This window comes from Bactrocera dorsalis, chromosome 3 (assembly GCF_023373825.1).
Source record: "Bactrocera dorsalis isolate Fly_Bdor chromosome 3, ASM2337382v1, whole genome shotgun sequence".
NCBI classification, from domain to species: Eukaryota; Metazoa; Arthropoda; class Insecta; order Diptera; family Tephritidae; genus Bactrocera; species Bactrocera dorsalis.
In genome coordinates this window covers 7,863,474-7,890,290 of record NC_064305.1, presented here as the reverse complement: position 1 = coordinate 7,890,290, position 26,817 = coordinate 7,863,474, and the positions used below count along the sequence as shown (strand labels likewise).

At 35.9% G+C, this 26,817-nt stretch overlaps 2 protein-coding genes across 4 annotated transcripts in view; one reads left to right on the top strand and one right to left on the bottom strand.

Annotated features, from left to right (window-relative positions):
* The window catches only part of LOC105226906 (serine-rich adhesin for platelets), a 149,434-nt gene extending 123,182 nt beyond the window's left edge, over positions 1–26,252 (bottom strand). The window contains exon 1 of one of the 3 annotated variants that reach the window (XM_019990528.3): positions 24,597–26,252. The gene's annotated coding sequence lies outside the window, so the exon portion shown is untranslated. Of the gene's footprint in view, positions 1–19,284; positions 19,719–24,596 lie in introns of those variants that run through there. The other 2 variants (XM_011206031.4, XM_049453850.1) reach the window with 2 other exon arrangements.
* Positions 1–26,817, top strand: part of LOC105226902 (zinc transporter 1) — a 254,752-nt gene that overhangs the window by 181,497 nt on the left and 46,438 nt on the right. The window lies entirely within an intron of this gene.

The following is a 26,817-nucleotide window of genomic DNA, read 5'->3' as shown; positions in this document are numbered from 1 at the left end:
ATTTTTGTTAATGCTTTAAATGTACACAAGTTTTTGTTATCGCTTTCGAAGTAAGCTCTTAACGACTAAATACTTGTATAAACATATAAACGAAAAGCTTTGGTCGACATTCCTTTGGGTTTATAGGCGTACTTGCTTTCATTACGGAAATCTAGCACTATATAATTCTATACAAGAATTTTGAGTTCCGAGAATAAGCAGTTCCAGCATTTCGGTTAACTAAGCGCTTTTTGTCCGATTTTCTTTTAGCCTGCCTTGTAGCTCTACTAGACTTGACAAATATAAATATATATTCATGCTTCATAAATGAAAATCCCCTTTAAGAGAGAAGATTGGGTTTCAACTATGTACTTACGACTCTCGCTTAACACATTATGTCAAGCCAAAGGAATGAAAAAAGGTCGAAAACCCCCAACTTGAATTGAACTTGAACTTGAATCCCACTACTTCATAGACTCATATAAAACTTCTTTATTTTCCTTTACGAATCTTACAAAAGAAACAAATATAATATTAAGCACAATACCTACAACTTAGCCGCATATTCATACATTTGATCAAATTTGACTCAGACTGATCCTGAGTGCGCAAACAAAATTAATAAAATAAAGTCCAAGAACGGTATAATCATCGTGTGAAGAAAACATAGCAGCCGTAACTGAGAGTATACAAGAAGACCGTAGAGAGTCGATTCGGCACCGTTCGCAGCAACGCGGACTGACGCATGGAACGACTTGGTGCAGTTTACGTCGAGTTCTTAAATTGAAGGCGTACAAAACACAGCTTGTGCAAGAACTGAAGCCACTCGAACTTCCCAAGTGGCATGGCATCACTCTATGGGCTCTTGAAAAGTTCTAAGAAGATCCGACGTTTTCGAAGCAAATTTTGTTCAGCGATGAGGCTCATTTCTGGTTCAATGCGTATGTAAACAAGAAAAATTATTGCATATGGGACAAAGAGCAACCTGAAGTGGTACAGAAACTGCCATTTCATTTAAAAACAAAAACCAACGGTTTGATGTGATTTGTGGGCCGGTGGGAAAAAATGATGTCAGGAGAACATAACGATCAATGACGAACGTCGTGATCTCGGCAACATTTGGTTTCAACAAGACGGCGCTACTTCCTACACAGCGCATAAATCAATGGATTTATTAAGAGAACACTTCGGTAAGCAGATAATTACACGCTTTGGGCCTGTCGATAGGGCACCAAGATCGTGTGATATTACACCGTTAGGCTTTTTTTTGTGGGAATATATAAAATCTAAAGTCTATGTAGACAACCCTCCTTCGATTCAGGCCTTGAAGCAAAACGTTACGCATGTCAATCGCCACTTATCAGTCGAGTCGTCATCAAAAATTGGACGGATGAAGCGTCTGAGACGTAGTCGCGGCCAACATTTGAATGAGACAATCTACACAGAACAAAATCTATACTTCTAACTACAAAGACTATATTTACATTTCATTCACTCAGAATATATTAAAATTTATTACTAACAAATTAAGTCGGCAAACTCATTTTAATTTCCTATCGGACAAAGAAATGCATGACCTCAGCTCTCACTGAGCAGTGACTCAGCAACGAAAATTTGTCGTAATTGTTATTATTGTATGTTTCTGTGAAATCAAATATGAAACACATATGCAGTTATATTGGAGTATTTGCAGACAGAAGTACATACATATGTATATTTGCTATGCCTTTCAAGTGGTGGCAGCAGGCAAATAAATTAATAAGGCGTAACAGCTCATAAAATTAGCAATAGTATCATACCTACATACATTTATATAACCGTGGATGCAAGTGAAATTATATTACATATACATATGTATGCACATATATGGAATACATATCCATACAAACATATATACCTATATTTTAAACAAGTATGCAACTCTTTAAGTGGTTGTGCCCCCTACGTGTGTGATTATAAGTATGTACAATGCCTCGTAGCAGTAAATAGAAATTAATTGATCTCATACAACACATACCTACACATACGAAGCAAAAAGTATATAAAAATTGCAAATTTACAGATAAATTATTAATAAAAGCAAAGCATGCGATGAGTATTTAAATTAAGCGCCTTTGACTCGTAAATAACATCATCAGCCGATTTAATGCATATGTAAATGAATATTAAAAGTAACGGTATTACTGAAGCGCAAAATTTGCGATTTTTTCACTTTGTTTTAATTTTTTTAATATGATTTAATTGTAGCTTTTATTTTTGCGAGGCAACAGCAGAGCGAGTCATCGAATTGCGGTTATGCCAGTAACAGTTTGAAAAGCGCTGTATTGGCTCGATTACGATTATAACAAACAGCAAACGACCTAAGACCAATCATTTCACAGAGTAAATATAGAATGTTTATCTTGTAGACCTCCCATAGGTGATCTAGTGTCTGTTGCTCAGGGCATACTGAAATCATGAATACTTCTCCAGCCTGTTGAATGGTAGTGAAAGAATAACACCCGGAGATGGTAAGCCCGATTCCGTAATGGATGACGACGGAACAGACGTTCCATTGCCCGACCATGAAGAAGTTCGAATAGCAACTACCCGTCTGAAGCAGAATAAAGTGGCGGGGACCGATGAATTTCCGGACGAGATATTCAAATACGGCGGCAAAGAACTGATAAGGAACATGCATTAGCTTCTTTGTAGAATATGGTCGGACGAAAACATGCCCCACAATTAGAATTTAAGAGTAGTTTGCCACAAAAAGGGAGACCCTGCAATCTGCACCAAGTACCGTGATATAAGCCTCCTCAACATAACACATGTGGTTCTATCGCACTTATAGTATGAAAGATTAAAGCCCATCGTCAACAAACTGATTAGATGGCCGGAAAAATGAATAACTGACCAGATATTCACCATGCGCCAAAGCATAGAAAAGATTCATAAAAAGAGTATCGCCACGCACCACCTCTTCGTTGATTTCAACGCTGCTTTTGACGGCACGAAAAGAAGCTGCCTTTATGCCGCGATGTCTTAATTTGGTATCCCTGCAAGACTAATACGGCTACGTAAACTGACGTTCAGGAATACCAAAAACTCCGTCAAGATCGAGAAGGTCGGGAAGGACCCATCCGAGCCATTCGATATTAAACAAGGTTTCAGACAAGGCGACTCACTACCGTGCGACTTCTTCAATCTACTGTTCGAGAAAATAATTCGAGCTCCAGATCTGAATAGAGAAGGTACAATCTTTCAGAAGGGTGTACAACTGCTGGCGTACGCCGATGACATCGATATCATTGGTCTCAGCATCCGTGCCGTTAGTTCTGCTTTCTTCAAACTGGATACCAACAGGTGCTATTTCGGACTTAGTAGGCTATTGAAAAGTAAAGTCCTCTCGACACGAACAAAGACCAAACTCTACAAGTCACTCATCATCCCTGTCTTGCAGAGGCATGGACGATAACAACATAATGAGTCTGTTATGAGTTTTCGAGAGACAGGTTCTGGGGAAGATCTATGGTCCTTTCCGCAGTCGATGGCACGATGAGCTGTATGAGATATACGACGACATTGATACAGTTCAGCGAATTAAGAGACAGCGGCTACGCTGGCCAGATCATGTCATCCGAATGGATAAAAACACTCAGATCTGAGAGTATTCGACACAGTACCGGCTGGGGGAAGCAGAGCTAAACCAGAGTTCAAAAAAGAATCGACGAGTTCGGTTTCTAAATTTCAACCGAAGAAGATTGAGTAGAAGCTGTATGAAAAAGAGGTCTGAACGACAAATTTCTTGTACATCCGGTAAGCAGTAATTACATTGGGACTTAAAGAGTGGGATAATTTCGGGAAACGCTGTTTCCTAACCTAACTTTCCATAAAACTTTTTACAGTTCTCAGAGCGTTTCCAACACAAGCAAACGATTATATCAAGCATCACAAAAACTGCAAAACCATCGCGCCACAAATCATGCTCACTACAAAGCCAGAAAATTTTGAACATTTATTTTATGCTTTATCGGCCCCCTCCATTAAATCATATGTACATATGTGGTAAATAATTAGTCATTTGAAATATTTTTACAGTTGTCTCGCACATCAATAAAACGCACAATGAAGCATTGAATCACCGAGTTATGTATGCCGATGAGTGCATTACTAAAGAATTTCACCGAAAATCTAACTAAGCCCAATCGGCACATACAGCTGTCACCGCAGGACCGCCCAACCCCAAAAGAGCTGCGACGCCATGAGTTTGGGGTTGCCACATAAAAAAAAACACAAATAAAGCACAGACTACATATAAGCAAGCTAAAGCATTAAAACTTATGCACAAAGCATAATAAAACATTTTTCATTTGCCACAGCCTCAGAGACACATGTAAATATGTATGTGTTCTCAGAAGCGTCTACAGCCGCTGAGAAGTTGTCAAACAAATAAGTTGAAATTTTCAAATTTCATCACGAAAATTAACACCGCGTTGGCATACATACAAATGCACTTGCCTATGCGAGCGTGTAAAGCGTTGATGACGCTGTCGGGAGGGGGCGTGTGTGGTAGCAGTAGACACTTAGTGGCGGCACGCACATGTTTTGCTGCCCCATAAATTGGGGAAATTAGAAACATTTTCCGTTTAGAAGCGAAGCAGCTACTAGACAGTCGATTTATGCCGACAAAACGAAGCGTCAGCTAGTGTACCGCACTCCCCCCTTCTTTTCCGATGCTCCATGATAATTGCAGCCGCGAGCATTACGTCCATACAAATATGTACTTATGTGGCAGATACTTAAGTAAATGTGTAGGAATGTTGTCATAAAAGCGTCGGAATGTCTAAAAATATCAGCGTCACTGAGGCGTACAAACACGCACACACATACATATGTAACTCACACCACATTGAGAGCGTTGGAGGGTTAACCTAGTAAACAAAAAACGAGTATAGAAAAGTAAAACGATGAAAGTCTATAAAAATGTGCGTGCGTGCATTTACATACATACATACATACATATGTACCTATGTACATAAACATTAGCGAATAATAAATTGTGGCAGAAAATATGAAAAACATCATTAAAGACGATTTTTATGAGCCTACATGATCACATTTTTTTGCTGTGAATTTCTATGCGCGGCACGTTAAACTTCGTGAAGGCCAACGAGATCCTTCCCCTGTAAATTCATTGTTGCACATGCAGCGATCGTCAACTTACGAGCGATATTATTAAACTGGTGATGCCGAATCGGTAAGCATGAATTACAGAGTCTCTTAAAGTGGATCTTTGAAGTTCTTTCGTTGGAGAATAAGTACATACATACATACATATATGGTACTCCAAAAGGACCCACTGTACCAATTTTCAACGTTCGTGCCACAGAAAGCTATTACAAGTAGTATACGAAGGACAGTTGTGAAATCCAATAACTTTCGGCTCACCGAGGATCAAGAGGAACAGCAGCTCCAATTTTTTGTTCCCATATATCCTAGAGTCAATTGTGTATTTCCGAAATCCAAAACCTTTCGCGTGCGATGCCTCTGAATTCGTTGCTGTGGTCCGATATGTTAGTGGTTGTACCACAGAAAGCCTATAATATAGGAACAACAGTTGTAACATCCAAGACTTTTCGGGTTCGATGTCAGTAATTCCAACGGAACAAGAGGAACCGATACTCCTGTTGCATTCTACACTGGTCATTGTGAGTTCAAGAAGCACTTACATAATGTGGCTCTAGCTTTTTGTGCAAATTCACGGTCCTGCAAGATGGAGCCTGAAACTCCAGAACACCTGCTAATTGACTGAAAAATCTGCCGAAGCAGGATAAAGTCCCTTGGAGCCCTGTTTTCAAATGGCGATGCTGGGGCTAAATGAATCGTTGTGACTTGAAAAAGACAGAATAGACCTTCGGTCGAGTATAACAGAGAGCTAATTATATGAACGAGAGCGGCAAACTCCAAGACCTTTCGGGTGAAATTTCTGAAATTCCTTACATAAAGCTCTGGTAAAACCAACACATCCTCTAGAATCAATGGACGTACCAAGCAAAATGAACCGCAGTATCAATTTTTGTGCTCCTATGATAGAGAACTAGCGACGGATGGAATGCGGATTCCTTGCTAGGAGTATGGACACTAACGTTAGCAAGAAAGAAAAATGTGTTAATACTACATATGTTGTCTCATGTAAATTGCCAAAACTGTATGTAGGAAAGCGAGGTGAAAACATCGAAGCACTTTCTTTTCAACAGTCCAGCTTATGACTGAATGAGGTTCAGCAGACACACCTGCGGCAAACCTGACGATGTAACTGGGATTGATATTGACCGCCTTAATGAATGTGTGGTAAGTTAAAAACACTTACTCGATCTTCTCCGTTTATCGATATCCAAGAGTTTTGCGGATCATAAGGTACCAGGGTCCACAGCTGTCCAATTGAGATCCCGCGTTAACTTTGTTGCGAGGATCAGCCTTATAAAATAACCTTACCAACAAGAAGGAGTCAAAAATTTTAAAAAGCGGCAAGAGTGCAGATAAGAAAAGGAACTTTGGAGTATATTTTAGTTTGAATAGAATCAGTGAATGATGGACCAAGTGGCCGCATTCAGCGGAGCTATATAATGGTGGACTTTTCAGTACTTTACGAGCATTAAAGTAAGACCATATGGAAATGATCAAGAAGCTGAAGGGAACACCACATAGTATGTGTTTCCCACATAACAAATAACGAACAGATGTTGAGAAAAAACGATCTTCTGACAGATTTAGAAAGCCACTCTAGCTTAAGGAGAGACTTATACCACTTAACTTTGCGATTAAATATAAGCAATCTTATACATACATTAATAAGCTTATATAAAGATTGATTTCAAAATCGAGATCGCCGTCAACATTTTTATACATAAAATAAGCGAAATCACATAATTTCGTCTTACGACCACATTTCCAGCTCGTATTTATAGATTTGTATTACGACATACTGCACTTTTCATCCCGGTACATTGAACTGCGTTAAAAGAATTTGCATATTTCTGCATATTACGGTAAAAAAAAGAGATACAAAATTGAGCAGCAACAAAAGCAGTGCGCCGAAACGACCGACTTGGCAGCACACCAATGTTGCGACGGCAAACAAAATTGTTGCTTCAATTTTTTTTTTTTTTTGGTTGGTGTCTGTAAAATCATGTAGATATGTATGTACTTATGTTTTACATACATACATTACGCTTTATGCGCGCGGTCCACCGAATGTGTGTGGGAGGCCAATGCCCTCGCTGCTGATCGCGCAGAAGTTGGCTGTGGCGAAGCGCGCTTACTGCGCCAGTGTGCCAGGGGTGAGGTAAACTATACCTGCACGATTTCGTGGGTGCTCAATATTTCGGCAGATTTATTGCCATTGTAATCAAAAGAAAAGGGAAAATTTTTACACTGTGAAAAGTGCGAAATTTCGCACAAACTTTTCGACTTTGAAAATAATTTTTTGATTTTTTTGCTCGTTTAGCCATTGCACTTTCATGCTTTAAGGCGATTTATCATTAACTTTAATTTAACACTTGTAATGATAATTGCTCCGGCAGCGAGTGCAAAAGTCTGCGGGATTTCACTTGCGTTGCAGACATTTCGCTGTCGGTTTCGAATTTCGGCGAAGAAACCGAGTGTTAATGTTGTGATTAGTATCAATTTTCACGGCGCAACTCAAGAAGAGATTTATAACGGCTGCAAGAAGTGTGAAGATGGCAAAGAGAAAATTATATGAAAATAGGAAAAAGTAAAAAAAAATATAAATGAAAATTAAAAAATTAATATTTTAAAATAATGAACATAGAAAAATAATTTAAAAAAAAAAACTAAAAAAATTAACTCAAAGAATAAAAATTAAAAGTATAGAACTAAAATTAACCGAAAATAGAAGTTTAAATATAATTATTAAAAGCAAATACATATTGGATAGTCGAAAAAGTCTTTTCGTATTTTGTCAATAGACGACGTTGCGGTCGCATATCTTCAGTGTTACCAATCACTTTGTGACATAAAGTGTTGGAAAGGTGAGATTTTAAGCTTCATTTAACCGAAAAAAAGTTACAGCTGTTCAAAAATGCCTGAAAATAGTGAAGAAATTCGCTTTATTTTAAAATTTTTGTATAAAAATGGGGAAGAATGCCACGCAAGCCACCAATAAAATTTGTGAAGTTTACGGAGATGATGCTGTATCAGTTCGTGTAGCACAACAGCACAATAAGTCGAGTTTGATTAGAAATACGAAAAGATTTTTTCGACTACCCAATATTAAAAACAATATATTGAAATAAAAAATTTAAACTGAAGAAAAAAACATTTATTACATATTTCGTAAATTAAAAAAAACATTAAATTAATTTTTTTTAATTTTTAATTAATTTAAATTAAAAATTAATTAAATTAATTTTTTTTAATTTATTTAAAAATTAAAAATTTTTTGAAATTTATTTTCAAAACTATAAATTAAAAAAATAATTAAAAAACAATAAATTGATATAAAAAACATAAATTAAAAAAAAATATAATTTATTAAAAATTTAGAAAAATTAAAGAAAAATAATATGTCAAATTTTAATTAATTTAATTTAAATAAAATTAGTTTAATTCCACACAAAAAGCCAGTTCTGCCATAGTGCGGCCAATTAAATTTGACCCTCAGCATGCAGAGTGTGGCACTGACCAAACACGTCATATATGTACATAAATACCGACAAACAAACAAAAATTATGACACATACAAAAGCAGCAACAACACATTATACAGCATTTAGCAGCAACAATAAGAAAATCAAGATAAGCCAACAAAAGAACTTTATAAACGCTAAATGAGCTACTGTTGGCATTATTTGTTGTTGTTGTTTTGACTTATGTATGCATTTACTGGTTGTTGTTATTGTTGTTGAAGTAACATTAAACTTCAAAAAGTGAAATTACACGACAAACAAAAGCTGACAAAGAACACAAGCTGACCTTTTCGTTGTACTTTTTGTTGTAAGTCGTACTTGTTGTTGTTATAATTTTTTTGTAGCTGTTTTATTTTCTACTTATTGCACGCGTTCATGTAGCGGAGTGTAGCTACTGGTGTTTATTTGCATATATAATTAAAAAAATACACACACACACAAACAAACAACAAAAAGGTGGCAACCATGAAAAGAAAGTTTTTAGTTTGACATTCTACTGGCGAATAACTTGAAACTTCAAAGTAAAATAAAAAATGAAATCGAAATAAAAATAAAAATAAAAAATTAAAAAAAAGAAACAACAACAATAGGGTAAAATAAAAAATACAAAAACAACAACACTAATAATAAGAATAAGCATAAACCAGGCGACCCCAAACAGTTGCCGCACCAACCTCGGTTCTTGGCTTAATTTATGCGCTTGCCGCTGAAATTTTCCTCAACTCGACTCGACCGCTTCGTAGTTCTATAGAATTTTGGCCTTTGCGCTTTGATAACGTTTTTCTTGCATTCAAATATGGTTAATAATTAAGCATAAAAGGCGTACAAAAGGCAAATAAAGAGTGCTCTTTCTCCCGATTTGGTAAAAGTGCGCTTGGGTGTGGTTTTATTTTGACGCCCTTCAGAGCTGGGCCAACGCTTTTGGCCTTTTCACGCTTATTACATGCTGTTGTTGTTGTTTTATACTTTATTTTCTTTTCAGTTTATGCTTGCATATGCATGTGTTTATTAGAAATTTTTGTGGCCTTAATTTTTAATGCCTCACGCCGCCCGGTAGTTGTCAATTTAAAATGCAATTAAGTGGCCACTCATTGAGCCATTATATTTTGAGCCGCCCATTTGAGCGCACATTTGGCATTTTTCGCACGTTTTGTCAAGTGACACTTGGTAATAAATGGATTTTGCCCATATTGGGTGTTAAATGATACATGGGTTGGGCGATTAGAGGAATTTCTGATTTATTTGCTATTAATTTCTTTACTTGCTTTTCATTGGAAATGGAGGATATTAAAAGTAAAAAAAAAAAAAGAAAAATTATAAATGAAAACAAGAAAAAACATTAACTTTGACTGCACCGAAGCTATAATACTTTGAAGGGCATATTTTAAAGCGTAAGAGGGTATAAAAAGACATTTATCTAGATTTTGTTAGATCAGTTTATTTAAGAGGGTGGAGTCATGTGTTGAAGTTCACGCAAGTGATTAAAGTTCTCTGAGCGCCATTCACTTGGGAGTGGCCAGAAACGATACTTTTACATATGGCTCAAGCAGCACACGACTTCCGGCCTTGGACCAAGTATTCTCTGGGTAGCCAAAGAACATCCGTTTGAAGGCGAGCCAAAGTGAGAAGGCGAACCATTCCTCCACGGGATTGTGCGCTGGGTTTGAGACCCGCCACGTAAAAAACATCCCTAATGAAAAAGAAACAACAGCATCGGATAAGATACTCCGCCTTTTGCTGACGACCATTGCAAAGGCATTAAGGATTACAATTTAAGGACATGCACCTGGAATGTCCGTTCCATTAATTGGGAAGGTGCCGCTGCCCGTAAAAGTAAAGGCTAACATCACCGCCGTCCAGGAAGTGCGATAGACGGAACAAGAACTGAGACGAGTAGTTCCTTGCGGCATTTACTAAAGTGAACATATAAAGAAGCGCAAACTCAAGATAAGAGAGAGACTCCGTCGCCAAGTCCTGGCATTCACCACGGTGGATGAGCGTCTAGTCACAATACGCATCAAAGCGAAGTTCTTCAATATATCGCCCCGACGGAAGAAAAGGACGATGTGACCAAAAATGTCTTCTATGAGCGCTTGGAGCGCACCTATGAGAGCTGCCCGCCCCGAATAAGGCAGCGAAGCAAATGGATCTGATAGTGAATGAGGACAAGACCAAACTTTATAAGCCACTTCCTTCAACACATCATGATGACAAGAAGTGGATTTATGAATTTGACGCCGAACCGTCAAAAAATCTAGATAAAAACGTTCCAAAAATAAGCCGAAACTGAAAAAAAGTAAAATTCACTGAAAGGTACTGAAGGTCATTCCAGCTGAAACTGGTAACAAGTGCAAGAAAAATTGGATTAATGATGGGAATGTACATATTTTTATGCTTCATGTTCTCCAACTTTTACTAGTTTTTAGTATACAAAATTTACGTTTCAGTAGATCAGCCGGAATCATGTCAACCAGTCCAAAAAATACCAGCGAACGTTAGTGACAATAATGGATTAAACGCTACGTTCCAGGTGTGCAACTCGAACCCTAGAGATCTTGCATCGAGCCTAAGTTTCAAAGACACTCTCCGCTAGCATCTGAGGTATAAAAAAGTTTCTAACGTATTACTAAGGCTTCAAAGTATCCCAAAATGAAAAAATTTCGTTTTTTTGAAAAAAATGTGCCTGGCTCCATCTACTGGATTTAACTAGAAATAATCAAGAATATTTGTGTCTAAGTTTCAAACCCTTTTCAGTAGCATCTGAGGTACAAAAGGGTTCCGACATTATCCCTAAAGGTATGAAGTATCCCAAACTGAAAAAATTTCGATTTTTTGAAAAAAAAAAGTGCCTGGCTCCAGCAGCTGAATTTAACTAGCAATTATCAGGATGATCTGTATCCCAAACGTTTGGAAATCCAGTCATTACTCTAGACAGGCAATAAATTTCTTAAATTCTGTAAATAAATGTATTCCGTATGCAGTTACTTTCACACTTTTTATCTTCGCCCGAAAGCATCTGGTCCAATACACCAACTTCTCCAACAAATTCTCTGGCACACCCTGAAATGTGATGCGAATAACTAAGAGCAAACAGCAAGAAGAAGCACGAAATAAACGCAATTTAATTTAATTCAATTAATGCTTTGCTAGGCATCACTCATAATGACAACAACAACAACAACAGCAACTAAAGCACACATTACCACAAGTCATAGCGATAATGAAAATAATCAAATAATAAAACAAAGCGAAGAAATCGAAAAAGAATTTGCAATTAAATTGCAAGTAGAAGCCACAAATGCGCAGCCAAATGCAACCCGGCCAAAACAAAACGCAAAAGCAGTTAGATTGTCAGCCGACTGTAAGGCAACCACTCAGACAGCCAGTCAGTCAGTTAGTCAGTTAGTCAGTCAGCCAGTGAGGCAGCGAGGCACGAAGTCGCTAGTTGGGTTAGTTAGGCATTCAGCGAGCTTGTAATTGCTACATTTCATACATTCACATTTATGTATGTCAGACACGTTCGCATGGAACGTATGCAAAATGCATATTAAGAAAAAAAAAAAAAAAAAAAAAAAAAAAACCAAACTAATGCAATTGCCACATTCACTTATGTATCTGCCGGTCTTTGCTTTGCTTTGTAGTGGCAAAAACTGCAATTAAATTTATGAATAATTTTTTTACGCTTGAAATGGTAATAAATTTGCCGACGAGTTTTTAGAACGAAAAGCAATGGAAAAACTGGCTAAGGAGGGTGCTGATGGAATGACATAAAATAATGTAAGAACATTTGTGCTTAAGATTTGCTTAAGTTTGGTGCTGTTGGCAGACCTAGCACTAAGTAAAGATCTTAAATTGAACGCTAAAAAATACAGCTTATGCAAGAACTGAAGCCGCGCGATCTTTCCAAGCGGCATCGCTTCGCTCTATTTGCTCTTGAAAAGTTCCAAGTAGATCTGACGTCCAAATTTTGTTGAGTCGTGAGGCCCGTTTCTGGCTCAAAAGGTATATAAACAAGCGAAATTGCCGCATTTGGGACGAAGAGTAACCTGAAGAGACTCAAGAGCTGCCATTTTATCCAGAAATACAATGGTTTGGTGTGGACTGTGGGACTGTGGACTGTGGGACTGTGCGGTTCACATTTCTTCAAAAAAGAAAAATCGGCCATTACGTCATTATCGGCAGTCCCTAGGGAAAAGGGTACCTCCGCGGTGACAGCAGAATTTCTTACAGGATTATAAAAAGTAAAAGGAAAAAAATTCGCGAGAAATATTGACAAACGACTTTGAAAACACAGTTTAGAGAAAAACGCATTAGAAGCTGACCTCGAGCACACGACTTTTCAAGGCTGTATCTCCAAAAGTATTACTGGAACCAGGAAGTTTATGAAAACAGTGACTCCATCGTTACTGTATTCTTTACTAAAGTCGTAATTAAACTAAAATGATGTTGAACTAAATATTGAGAGCTTTATTTTGAAAGCTTTCGTGCACCATTACGTACTCATTCTTACATACCGAAGGTAAATTATCACTTAACATCTCTATTATGATGTTTTCAACTTTAAAGCATAAAAAACCATCTTCGAGCTTTTAAAAATTCCAATTCAAGAAAGCTCAAAAGCTTCTAAATTTAAATAATTTCTTTTAAATCATTAAGTTCAATTTTAAGCAAAGGTGGAAACCCAGAAAAACACGCGAAAGCTTTTATTTTTTATAAAATAAAGCTTTTGAAGTTAAAAAAAACATTTTTAAGAAACATTTTATCTTTAATATTTGGATTTTGACATTCCAATTAAAATCACTACACAAGCGAGGTTAAAAGCACAGAAAAACACGTTCGAGCTTTTAAAAACTCCAGTTCAAAAAAGCTCTAAAGCTTTTAAATTTAAATAATTTCTCTTAAAATTATTATAGTTCAATTACAAGCAGGACTAAAAGCACAGAAAATACGTGCGAGCTTTTTTTTATTTTTTAATGAAAAGCTTTTGAATTAAAAAAAAATTTAAGATACATTTTTTTAATATTATTGTGTGAAAATTGGTTAAAACTACCAAAAAGCTTTCATACAAATTACGTTTTTTAATATTATTATATAAAAATAGGTTAAAGCTTCAAAAAAGCTTTCATTCAAAATACGTTAAAACAGTTTCGAATGCCACACATTTATCTAAGTATTTATTTACGTAGTTTATATTATTTGAAAACAAAGGAAATGCTATAAAACCACAAAGAATTGCAAAATGTACTTATTTAACGCATCCAAGAAACTGCCAGACTGTTGAATCGAAGGCAGCTTTTGCACAATCCAACGAAGCAACAAAATAGCGCATAAAAGCAGCATATACAATAAAGTTTAATAAAACAAACACAAAAAGATTCAAAGAAAAAACAAAAATAAAAAAATTGAAAATTGGAAAAAATCGTATTATATTAAAAAAATTTAAAAAAAAAATTGAAAAAATTAAAAAAAAAAATCTAAAAAATTAAAAAAAATATATATTTCGTAGTTATTGCACTTGGCTATGTTAATAGTTTCAACATTGAAACACATTCGTACGAAACGCAACAAAGTGTGGAGCATTTTTTTTAGTTTTTTTTTTTTGAATCTTTAAATATTTTTTTTATTTTTTCATTATTTTTGCTTTGTGAAGACCTAATAGCAGCCGTACACTTGAAAGTCAGCCATTGCAACAGACCAAAAAATAACACAGACATACCTACATACATATGTAGTATGTGGCTTTAGACGACTTAAGCATAAATATAACATATGTATATAAATATATATGTACAAATATAATCCACTAGCTGTGTGTTTATACGAAATGAATTGCGATACTTAAAGTGAAGTATCTAATGCCAAAATGGTATTTAGTGATGGTAATTGTTGCTATTGGTGTTGCTGCATGTAATATTATTGCGTGTATATGGCCGCAGAAGCTCATATAATGGATTAAAAATACACATAAGTGCAAACATATGTATATCAAGCTCATTTGTTTGTGTATGTGTTGTTTGTGTTGGTGGCAGTCGCGCACTAAATCGCAATTGTAACGCAACACTTGCAGCTTGCAACAGACGCCACAGCCACAAAACAATGGTTTATAAAAATAAAACACACATACATGCACTTATCTAAAATTTCATATATGTATTTATGTATGTATGTTTTTATGGAATATAAGTCGGTTTGCAGCTACTTTTCAATAACGCAATTTAGCTTCACCTAAAAACTTATTAAAAGCGTACGTACAAAATGGAATTGAAAAAGAAACAACAACAAAAATTAGTTAACTAAAAAAAATTTAAGAAAAAAGCAAGAATATCCTTCACAGCTGCATTTCTTATAGCATAAAAGGGTATAGAAATAACTTTTTCTTTATTTTGATGGGTCAGTTTATATGGCAGCTATATGCTATAGTGGTCTGATCTGCACAATCTTTTGGGATATTGTACCATTGCCTTGGATAATAATACATGACAAATTTCATAAAAATAACTTGTCAAATAAAGAAGTTTTCCCTACAAGAACTTGTTCTTGATCGTAGAGTTTGTATGGCAGCTATATGCTATAGTCGTCCGATCTGGAAAATTTGTTCGGATTTTATAATAATGCTTTGGATAAAAATCCATGTGAAATTTCATGAAGATATCTTGTCTAACAAAAAAGTTTTCCCTACAAGCAGTCGATATTGATCGATCAGTTTGTATGACAGCTATACTCTATAGTGCTCCGATCTGAACAAAACGTGCAGAGATTGTAGTGCTGGCTTGGATTAGAATCTCTGTCTAATTTCGCAAAGATATCTTTTCAAATAAAAAAGTTTTCCATACAAGAACTTGATTCTGATCATTCAGTTTGTATGACAGCTATATGCTATAGTGCCCCGATATCGACGATTTCAACATATGAGCAGCCTCTCATGAAGAAAAGTGTGTATGCAAAATTTCAGAACGAAATCTCAAAAACTGAGGTACTGGTTTCTCTAATATACCGCGTTCAGGATATATGTAAGAAAGCGCGTTAATTAAAACTGGAAAGTATAAATAAATCATAATTTCGACTTAAAACGCGAATTGATCATCCACACATGCTCATATGTACATAAACACACACATGCATGTTATATATGTACATATGTAAGTATGTATATTAAAGAAGCTGCTTGCTGCGGACGAAGGAAGTCTCCTCAGCACTTGAGCCAAAGCAAGCACGCATTCACACACACATTTATACATTAAACAGCAAAGGCTACATGTTAAACAAAAACGAAAACAGAAATGATGTTAATTCGCTCATGATTAAAAATATAACAATAATAATAATAATCATAGCAATAATAATAAGAAAAGTCAGCGCAAATTTATCCGCGTTAGTTGGGCATATGAAAGGCATTAGAGTGTGCTTAGCGCGCGATACTGCAAACCCAGTAGGAATTTTTAATACAGAATGAAGTTTCCGATTATTTTTTTTAAGAAATTTGAAATTTTAATACCAAAAAGTGGTATTTGGCAGCTGTCATGCTAGGTGTGGCCCCTCTCAATACCGTGGGTAGCATTTTTACCGAGAGCCTATTCTAGTTTTTTCTTTACAAAATCAAAAAATGAAGCTTAATATAGTAAAATGAGTAAAATCGAACGATAAAAATGGTCTCTTCTTATACTCGTATAAGGAACCTTACTAAAAAGACATACAGGTGGCAATATGTCAACTCATTATAAAAATGTACGAAGCCGCCAGAAAATCACACCCATTTCTTATATAACGGTATTTTATGCATTTAGGAAATATGTTATTATTCCGTAATAATCAGCAAAAATATGCTCTAAAGTGTACATATATCATTCTAAAAAATTACATAAAATTCAATTAAAAAAAAAGTGTGGCAACGCTGATTTTTTTACATTTTCACATATCTAATATACCACTCAAACTATATTTTGCCGATGTTATTTAAGATATTACATAAATTAAATAAATAATTAAGAAATTACATAAAACTCAAACTTTGAAAAAAGTGTGGCAACGCTTTTTTTTCTAAATTTTCACTTATAAATACAACTGATCAATAATATTATTTAATAGTTGTTTTAAGTATGATAAATTACAAAATATTAAAATTTTGAAAAAAAAAGTGTGGCAACGCTGATTTTTTTACATGTTCACATATCTGATATAGCATTCAACTTATATATAATATATACAAGTAATAAAAACTATTAAATAAAAGCGCTTATTAGTACGAAAAATTCAAATTTTGAAAAAAGTGTGGCAACGCTGAATTTTCTCCATTTTCACATATCTGATGTACGATTTACCCAATATATAATAAATACAAGAGATCAAAACCAATACTTAAGAGTTGTTGTAGGTATAAGAAATTGAAAAAAATTCAAATTTTGAAAAAAGTCTGGCAACACTGATTTTTTTTTTTAATTTTTACTAATCTAGTTACATTACGAACTGTATATTATACTAAATGCAAGAGATAAAAACGATTACTTAAGAATTGTTTGACAACAAACGACAAATATAACGGTATTTAATTTATCACAACAATGGAATATCGATTCCCATATTTCGCCCGAAGCATATTGGACCACAAAAGTCATTACTCCATAAATTTCCTACAGGCCATTAACCTGCCGTCTATATAAACGCCAGTTAGTACCTTGGGCGCACAAAGCGTTGTAGCCCAATTGCTGTGGGCGAATTATTGCAAAATCACCAAACAGTGATTATACGAAAAGCCAAGTACTTAGTAGTAGACGGCAGCGGCCATAAATCGGCAGTAATTTAACGTGAAATTAATGGAATTACAATGCTGTAAAATGAAGTGAGCGGATTTGATGTTGAGTGAGTGAGTGGGATGCGCACCTACAAACGCCTGCTACACATACACACACATACTCAAACAAATCTTGTGCACTCGTGGAGCAATAAAGCACATTTGATGAACTGGCAGCTGCGTGTAGTTAGAGGTTGAAAATAAATGAGTTGGACAGACAACAAGCAAGGAAATACTTATGCTGCGAGCAAAGTTGGTTAATCTGTATATACATATGTAAGTATGTGTATGTGTGTGTACTTGTATGTCCGCATGCAGCTATGGGAGTGTTGTGCGGCAAGAATTATGAATGCATTCGAAAGTAATCCACTATGCTGGATTAGAATAAGTTTTATAGCAACAACAACAACAACATTGCACGCTCTAAAAACGAGTAAGTTTGTATGTATGTATTCGCTCGCTGGTTATACAGAGTAGCACAATATTAAGTTTGCTAGCCAAAAGGAAATGTCTGAAGAGCTATAGTATATACATATGTATATTAATACATAGCGGTCTGTCTGTATATACGCGAACTACTCCTTCTGTTTAAAAGATATCGATCTTAAATTTTTCAGACGACATTTTCTCTCCAAAAAGTTGCTCATTTTCCAGAACTGCCGTTACCGGTCCACTATACGATATAGCTGGCATACAAACTAACCGATCAAAATCTAGTTCTTATATGGAAAGCTTTTTTATTTGAGAAGATATCTTCACGAAATTTTACACCGATTATTGTCTCAGGCGATGCTACAATCCCAAAACATATCGTTCAGTTCGGACTACTATAACATATAGCTACCATAAAAACTAACCGATCAAAATCTAGTTCTTATATGGAAAGCTTTTTTATTTGAGAAGATATCTTCACGAAATTTAGCATGAATTTTTTTGAACGATAACGGTACAATCTTCGAATAAATTATTGAGATCGGACAACTATAGGTTATAGCTCTCATATAAACTAACCGATTCAAATCAGGTTCTTGTATGGAAAACTTTTTTATTTGAGAAGATATACTCACAAAATTTTACACCGATTATTGTCTCAGCCGATGCTACAATCCCAAAACATAACGTTCAGTTCGGACTACTATAACATATAGCTACCATAAAAACTAACCGATCGCAAACATATAGCTACCATAAAAACTAACCGATTACAACCAGATACCTGTATAGAAATTTGTATGTATATACATATATCCACTTCTATCTTCAAAAAATACCAAACTTGTATTGCCACATAAATTTAGATCTCACAAACATTTACTGCAAGTACATAAGGTTATGCCTACATACCGTGACATGTTTGTAGAAACGTGTTTCGTACGCATTTACCCCCTAGAATGTTTAAAAATAAAATAATAAAGAAATGTAAATGCATTAAAAATGTATTTGGACCTGTTTATATTGCACTTGAGGCTCAAGCAGGCGATAGTGAGCCCCTATAAAAACAAGCACAGTGTTTGGGAGCGGTACACACACACTAACAAGCACGCACACAAGTGCACGAAAAAGGCTCTTAAGAATATGTAAATTCACCTTTTCAAATAATCGAGCGTAGAAATATGACACTCTTTAGTAATTGTCGACATTTTCTTCAAGTTATTTTGGGGTAAATTGCTTTGTTAAGAAGAAGCAAATGCAGAGAAGCTGAAAAATATATAAGTACTCAAGAATAAATGGAAATATTAAAGAGCACCATTGATAAAGCGTTTATAAGAAAAAAATTAAAATAATCGTATAATAATAAATTCGAACTGAAAAACACGCTCGACTCACATATAACTCACTAAATATCAGTAATTCACCAGATTCACGAGATTTGCGAAAGCTTCAATTCTAGTTTCCATTCACTCGCAGCAACGAAGAGCAAAAGTTATTAAACCGTTAACTTAAGACACGAGACTTTTATGTGCGAAACAAAGCGAAATGCGCGTTCACGAAGTTGAAAAAAAGGTTTTACTGCAAATTGTATATACTTGTGTGTGCTAAAAACAAAATAGCGGAAATTGCACTGTTACAGCTGTAAAATTTTGCATAAGTACAAAAATTTAAGAAATTCAAACACTAAACGGAATTACAAAAAATACAAAGAAATCTTTCTACAATAATTTTGTATGCTTTGCTCGCAAACAATTCTCTAATGACACAAAGAAAATAATTCAAATTTCAATATGAATGATAAAGGCATTGCCAGAGCGCAAAAAGGTAGCCGAAGTGGGTTAAAATAAATTTATGCAATATTATTTGAAGTTGTTGGCATTAAAAAAAAATTAAAGAATTTTGTTGCAAGGTTGATGATTACTCCTTTTTTTAAAGAAAAACACAGAAACTTCAAATTTAATGGGAAATGTTTATTATCATTCGATAGAGCATTCTGTGGCATTTATTTTTTGGAGATTATCTCTTTCAAATGTTGGTCGCGGCTACGTCTCAGATGGTCCATCCGTTGAGTTCAATTTATAATGACTCGTTCGAGCATTTCGACTGGCAATTGAAACGGAATGGGGCAACGTGCGTGCGCAACTTAATGTAAGTAGGATGGAGTTCTCTCTCCTCTTCTATGGATTCTGGTCGTTGACCTGTTTTAAAAACTTGAGGATCATGGCTGCCGAGTGATTGCCTATGCAGACGATATAGCACTTATGATCAAAGAAATGTTCCTATGTACCGGGGTATCTCAGCGTCGTAACAAACTGGGCGGTCGGAAGTGGTCTCGCCGTCAACCCAAGCTAAACCAAGATGATTTTATGCACTAGAAGATATAAGATCCCGGTGGCACCGTAAAATATCTAGAGCTCATCGTGGATAGGAAGCTTTCATGGAAACCAAATATCAAAAAGTGAGCAAAAAAAACAATCGATTTCCCTATACTGCTTTAAAGGAGCCATTGGCAAGAGGTGGGGTCTCTCACCGAAAGTGGTCCTCTGGCTCTATGACATTGTAGTCAAGGCCATTATGTTCTATGGAGTCTCTATGTGGTGGAGGGCTATAGAAAACAAGAAAAGAACTTGCAAAGAAACTCGAGAGTGTTCAACGGCGCTCATCAGCATATGTGGTGCACTAAGGTCCACTCCAGCTATGGCACTTAACGCCATTTTGAACATAATGGAGTGGAGGGGTATACTGTCGGGAGCTCTCTATGAACTCCAGTTTCAGACTTCCTAACTATTGCAGTGTCTTCCAGGCCGAGATTGTAGCCATTAAGGTGCGGAGTGCGGCCTCCTTTACAGAAGTGACCATTCAATTAGATAGCAGGCGGGCGATACCAGCCTTGAACTCCTTCACAGTGCGTTCAGGGTTGGTCGAGGAATGCCTAACCTCGCTATCAATAGCATCGAGTGTCTTTGTGATAAAACTGGTACGTATATAAGCGCCGAACCATAGTGGAATCACAGGAAATTCTAAAGCTGATGAGCTAGCAAGGAGGGTGCCTTTCCTTAGAACCGCTATCGGTAGAATGGGAGCGGTTCGGTGCTCCCGTATTCTCTTGTGTTCTACTACTGGATAGCTAGGCTTCGCGGAAGCTTGGTCAGAGCTGGGCCACCATCGGTACTTGCGCAGTCGCAAAAGCCTTTTGATCCAACATTGATCGCAGGAGATTTAGTGATCTCTTTGCCCTCTGTAAAGCTAGTCTGTCGCTAGTTGTTGGGCTTTTAAAAGGCGTCCATGCTGTAAGGTTGGGAACTTTACCAGACCCTGTTTACATAAGCTATTTGGAAGAAGATGAGGTGTAAACAACTCAACACTTAAAATAAAATATTCCAAATTTTTTCGTAAATTTATTTTTTCCCAACAAATTGTTGCTTTCTCACTATAAGAAAAATAAATTAAACACATTCCTTTAGCTTCCTTAATGTTCTAAATTGTTTTTGAACCCACATGTAAAATTCCTGCCTACACCAAAGGAGTTAGAACAAAGCAAACTAAATAGGAAATATTGTTTGACCAAAGCAAGACTAACTAAACTCGTTTTACAAAGAAAAGTACTTTAATATTGTATAAAAGCGAACACACACACATATTTACATGCATACTAACAAAAAGTAAGTCAATGCAAACATACATACACACACGTATTTATGTATATTAAAGCCGATCTCGAGGCAGTGTCAACCAGCCAAACCAGTTTAGGTTTAAATGACAGACCAAACGAGCAAAGTACCAGAGTACCAACCAGCAAGTCGAAAAGGTAAACAAAACAAGTATGGCAGGCAACAACAACAACAAGAAAACAATTGAACTAGCAATTGAAAAAGGTAGCAACTGCAATAGTTACTGTTGCAAGCGCGTCATTTAGAAAAAAAAAACTTATTGTTGAAAAATAAATATATGAAAAAAGTATGTAACTAAGTATTTATGTACATATATATGTTTATAATTGCATTTGAAGTTACCAAGCAGCGTGCTTTAAATAAGAAATGCAAGTCAACTAACGCGCTTAGTGCAAAATGTGGAAAAACTGCAAGACTCTATGCAAAACTAGATACGATAAACAGAAAAAATATGCAAAAAAATATAAAAAAAATACAAAAAATATAAAAAAAATACAAAAAAAAAAAATAAAAAAAAAATTAAATAAAAAATATAAAAGAAAATATAAAAAAAAATATAAAAAAAAAATATAAAAAAAAAAACAATAAAAAAACAATAAAAAACAATTAAAAAAAATTTAAAAAATTATATAATGTAAAAATAAAGAACTAGTCCAATGAAAAAATTGAAAAAAGTAGACACAAGAAAATGTTACGCCACAAAAAGAAAAAAAAATAGCCTACCTTGTATTACTCATACCATATTAAGATAAACAACAAAAAAACGTTAACTTCGGTTGCAGAGCAGCTAAAATACTCTTCACAGGTGTATTTCTTATAACCTAAAAGTGCGTAAAAGAACTTTAACTTGATTTTGATAGGTCAGTTTGTATGGCAGCCATATGCTATAGTGGTCCGATCCAAACAATATATTCTGAGATTTTAGCGTTGCCATAAACAATAAGCTATGCCGAATTTCGTGAAGATATCTTGATAAATAAATAAGTTTTCCATACAAGAACCTAATTTTGAACGATCAGTTTATATGACAGCTTTACCCTGTAGTGCTCCGATCTGAATGAATCGTTCGAGGATTGTGGTGCTGTCTGGGATTATAATCTATAAGAAATTTCGTAAAGATATCTTGGCATATAAAAAAGTTTTCCATACAAGTACTTGATTTTTATTAGTCAGTTTGTATGGCAGCCATATGCTATAGTGGACCGATTCAAACAATATATTCAAAAATTATAGCCTTGTCTTGGACAATAAACTATGCCAAATTGCATAAAGATATCTCGAAAAATAAGCAAGTTTTCCATAGAAAAACTTGATTTTTAGAAGTCAGTTTGTATGACAGCTATGCGTTATAGTGGTCCGACATCGGCGATTGTAGTAAATGAACAGCTTTTTGGGGAGAAAATAATATGTGCAAAATTTCAACACGCTAACACAAAAACTGATTTATTTACATGCAAATATTCTGCCACTTTCTCTGCTGTGCCTCTCAAACATCATTTAAACTTAATTTACCCTGTTGAGGGTATAATAAGATTGCATTCTTAAATACAAGTCAGTGCAGAGCAGGAAATGAACCTGTATGCACTTTTAAGTACATTTTGCATACGCCTGCGATTGTGGCTATGAGAAGAACCACTTCACTACGAGGCAAAGCACTTGCCGCACAAACATTTCCTATGTGTATTCGTAAATATGTATGTATGTTTGCACACTTGTGCTAAGAGTACTAGGTTCACATGCCTGCTTCAAATGTATCGAAAGTATTGACCTCCAGCTGCCTGTGCATAGAATGAGTCGTATATCCCGTACTTCTTACTACGCGCAACGCAACCGCAGACAACACACATAGCCAAACATATTTACAAACATACAAATTAAAATAAAAAAAAGTGCATGAATGCATTTTCTTGTCGTCTACGGATATTACATACTACTTGGACAATATTCATTGCAGTAATGGCTTGTAGGGGAATTCTTATTCTCGTATTTTCATTTGAGACACCAGCAGAGAGGGATGAAATGGCAAATGCGATTTTGAAGTGATTTTAAGGCTAAACATTTATTTTGTAAATACTTTTATATATTTTCTCGTATCTAATTCGAAATTGGTGTAGATTTTTTTAGGTTAGGTCCGCAAATTATATATTTTATGGCTATATGTGGTCTATGATAGTACTGCAGAGCTCTGGCTACTACCGCGGTCACAGCACCAAAAGTGCACAGACGTCGACGAAAACCTGGGCAAGCGCAAATCAGAATAGAGGCCAGTAAGATTCTGATTATGGAGTACCGGAAACCCGGAACGGATTAGTTTGCCAAAGGACTGATGAGGGCAGTATTCTACCACCTCAGTAGGTAAGAGTGACATCTTACCGAAATGGCTGGCAGGCTAATACAGTTCTCACCTCTCTCCTTAAAACCCTGGGAGGTCTTCAAATACGTTTTATGCACGTCGCCAAAATTTTTTTTTGCCGTACAGGTTCAGTTGGACGAGCTCCTGATTCGTGCCCGGAACCTGGTTCTGAACATAAGCTCCCATAGAAACTTGTGTCAACCCTTGCGTGACCTCCCTGCTTGCATAGCTAACCTTTGGGTTCATAAAGGGCAACTGTTACAACGTGCGGAGATAGCGGATACTAGCGGATACATATTACGATGCTTTGATTCTTTTATTAAAATCCAACAAGAGACGCTCCAAATTGTAAAACTTCTAAATCAAATTTCACTCAGACGGTTTTCGATACAAACTGAGCTATTAAGGGTCTCCTCATTATTGTTTTGAGCCGCTCAAGTTTGCGTGCTGGCAACACATTTCTATCTAGTAAATAGAGCACAAAATCCATTAGAAAAGAAGCTGAAAAGATCGAAGAAGCCAACCAGCACTTCCTAAACAAAACTCATCAATATTTTAACAACGCTTTGCCATTAATTTAGCTGTACATACATACATGCATACGTATGTATGTATGTGATCATTAGCGATTGAGATCAGTGGAACATTGTTGGGAGATTAATGAAAATGAATGCATAACTTACCGATTACACAGTTGCCTTGCACGAAACTAGCCAAATTTTGGACTATATTATTAGATATGTATTTGTATGTGTGGGTTTGTGTTTCCAATAGCGCTTATCTCTTTCACTTGAGAGAGTTCACTGCCTTCTATACAAAAATCTTGCCATTCTATATTCGCTGAACGCTAACTACCGCAGTTGTTGTAGTTGTTCTGCTTAATTTTCTTGTTGTTTTAGCTCTATAAGCACTAACCCTGCGGCTCCAACTGACCGGTTACTACACACACGCGAAACACGCTAGCACAGTATAAACGCTAAACGATGGAGGAAAACACGTTGCAGCAGCGGGAGAACGTTTATGAATAGTGGACGTAGACACTACAGCTAAATAATCTTAACAAAATGCGCACTGGAATATATTGGGGAACAGCACGGCATAACAGTGCAGTTGCAAGCGACGCACGCAGTGACGACCCGGAAATCTTAAGACTGCGTCGAATGTGTAACCAAAACGCGGACAGCGGGATAATCACCACAAGACGCCAATAAAACAAGAGCACCTAGAGTAAGCCACGACGGAATTATCGAGTATTGGTTTGAGCCGCGAGGATGGAGTGCAACGGATGCGCACTTATTGCTTTAAGCTCGCTTTTTATGTACATACATATGTACATACACATGTATGTAGGTAGTTGCTTTAAATTTACTAGTTTGAAGCGCAGACGTTTTGGTTACCCTTTTGGCTTTTGTCGTTTGCCTTTTGCCTTTACACTTCCTCAAACGCGCATTGGTCACTGTTTCGGTGGCTTCGTTCGCCTTAAAGTATCTTCTTTTAACTTATTTATTTACAATTTATTATTTTCTTTGCTGATGCTAATGCTAAGTACTACTGTTGTTAGTAAACCGGTTTCCTATTACGTTTATCGTGCGCATTCGTATGTATACGCTTCGTATGATTTTTTTTCTTATTAACTTATTTGGCTTTGTGCTTATTCATCAGCAATTGATTTGATGCTGGAACGCTTGGCGTGATTAGTTTATAATTGTTGTTGATGTTATTGTGTATTTGCCACCACATACCCACATTTGCTTTTTTTGCAACACTTTCAAATTCTTTTCATAATTTTATAGTCACTTCACTTGCACAATTCAAATGCAAACCACATTGCAATCATTATTAAATGCAAAACAGCTGTGAAATGTCAGCAAACACGGCGACAACACAAAAACAATTCACACACAAGAAACGCAAACAAACATGAAAAAACATAAATGCAACACACTGCACAAGTGGCAATTCCAAAAGAATTATAATTATATACACCGAAAACACAACAAACACGTTTGCTTCCTGGCAAGCACTGTTGTTCTGTTTTCTTTTGGCTGCCCTAAATTATGTTATACGCGACACAGCCTCCCTTCGGCACTTCTACCGTTTCGCAATTATTCTTCCCGTATTTAAATAATTTCATATATTATTAACACACAAATTGCAGCACTTTTTTTTTTTGTACGTTCCCAATTAGCCTCCAACACGGCACGCTTCTCTAACACGCTATTCACTGGACGCAATAAGACGACGAGAATCCGTGCTAAACCAACAAGACAACCGTTCCGATCACTCGCATCATTCGAACTTAACTCGATTTTCTACAAATCCAACTCGACTACCCATCGCTGCTGGTGCTAACAAAGCAGCTGCTGCCCCAACAATAACAAACACAAATGAGCAAATGCAAAGTAAAAACAAAGCAGTAGTAAATACAATAACAAAAAATGCAAAGAAATGTAAACCGACAGCCATGTGTTATAAGTAGTAAGAACAACAACATGCAGATGATGCTTGGGGCTGTTACATTAAAAGTGTTTACCAACAACAATGCAATTTAAAAACGCCGCTCCCTTTAGTTATTTGTATGTGAAAGAGAAGAAATAAAATCAAAATTGAGTGTAAGAGCATTGAGTGAGAATCGAAGTAGAGAAATGGACAAAAGGGCCGTGCTGCCATACGCGTTGATTGTAAACGCGCTGTATTCATGTATTATAACTAATTCATTAATTTTTTGTTGGAAAATGCGAAAAATATGATTTATTAAATAATAAAATATGATATGATGAATATGGTAGTTATTCAATTGGAAAAAATTTTGACCGAGTTGAAGTAAGTAACTGCATAAATAAATTATATTATAAATAGTAAAAAGCGAGTAATGTTGTTGTTATAGCGGGCCTTCGCCGGGGA